Source organism: Rhinopithecus bieti, unplaced genomic scaffold (assembly GCF_001698545.2).
Source record: "Rhinopithecus bieti isolate Rb0 unplaced genomic scaffold, ASM169854v2 scaffold_15676, whole genome shotgun sequence".
NCBI lineage: Eukaryota > Metazoa > Chordata > Mammalia > Primates > Cercopithecidae > Rhinopithecus > Rhinopithecus bieti.
The window spans coordinates 1,505,567-1,506,978 of NW_016809194.1; the positions used below are offsets into that span (position 1 = coordinate 1,505,567).

Genomic DNA, 1,412 nt, shown 5'->3' on the forward strand with positions numbered 1-1,412 from the left:
CTCTGTCGCCCAGGCTGGAGTGCAGTGGCCGGATCTCAGCTCACTGCAAGCTCCGCTTCTCAGGTTCACACCATTCTCCTGCCTCAACCTCCCGAGTAGCTGGAATTACAGGCGCCCGCCACCTCGTCCGGCTAGTTTTTTGTATTTTTTAGTAGAGATGGGGTTTCACCATGTTAGCCAGGGTGGTCTTGATCTCCTGACCTAGTGATGCACCCGTCTTGGCCTCCCAAAGTGCTGGGATTGCAGGCTTCAGCCACCGCGCCCGGTCTACTTCATCATTTCACTTTAAAAATAAGTACATAAGGCCGGGCGCAGTGGCTCACGCCTGTAATCCCAGCACTTTGGGAGGCCGAGGCAGGCGGATCACAAGGTTAGGAGATAGAGATCATTCTGGTTAACACGATGAAACCCCGTCTCTACTAAAAATACAAAAAAATTAGCCAGGCCTGGTGGCAGGCGCCGGTAGTCCCAGCTACTCGGGAGGCTGAGGCAGGAGAATGGCGTGAACCCGGGAGGCGGAGCTTGCAGTGAGCCGAGATCGCGCCACTGCACTCCAGCCTGGGCGACAGAGTGAGACTCCGTCTCAAAAAAAATAAATAAATAAATAAACTAAAAATAAGTCCATAACCTGGTTTTGTTTTTGTTTTTTGTTTTTTTGAGACAGGATCTCCCTCTGTCACCCAGGTTTGAGTGCAGTGATGCGACCATGGCTCACTGCAGCCTCGACCTCCCAGGCTTAAGCAATTCTCCTGCCTCATCCTCCCAAAGTGCTGAGATTATAGGTGTGGGCCACCATGCCTGGCATTATAAGCCGGTTGATGGGCATTTGGCATTCTGTGTATTTCCCACCCTTCCTCATTTTTCCCTATGTATTCTTGATATAGAAATGGAGATTTGTAACACGCTGGTAGTGTCTAGCCAGAATTCCTGGGTTCCATTCCTTCACTTTTTAAAGCTGTTTGCCCTTAGAGAGTTATTTAACTTCTGTGTTCCTCAGTCTCGTCATCTGGATTGTTGTGAGTGTTAAATTAATTCATATATGCAAAACACTTCCTGGCACATAGTAGACACTGAGTGCTGTTACTAGTGTTCATACGTGTTACATGAAGCTCTAAAAATTAGAGATTAATTAAGCCATTTATATAGCCAATAGTTTGCTGCCATTGCTACCAGCATAACTATTTGGAAGTACATAAACCCCAGGTCCTGTGATCGTGCCATCGCACTTCAGCCTGGGTGACAGAGTGAGACTCCGTCTCAAAAAAAAAAAAAAAAAAATGGCCACTTCACCTTTTTGTGTCAATGTGTCTATTTCCAAAATGGCAACCTGATCACTTTTACTTTTATATGGAAACTTTTCTACTTTTCTACTTAAAAACATATAAAATTCTACTTTTATATGTTTTAAGAAG

At 45.7% G+C, this 1,412-nt stretch overlaps 1 protein-coding gene across 9 annotated transcripts in view; it reads left to right on the forward strand.

The window, feature by feature from the left end:
- The window catches only part of TOR1AIP1 (torsin 1A interacting protein 1), a 44,781-nt gene that overhangs the window by 21,900 nt on the left and 21,469 nt on the right, over positions 1-1,412 (forward strand). The window lies entirely within an intron of this gene.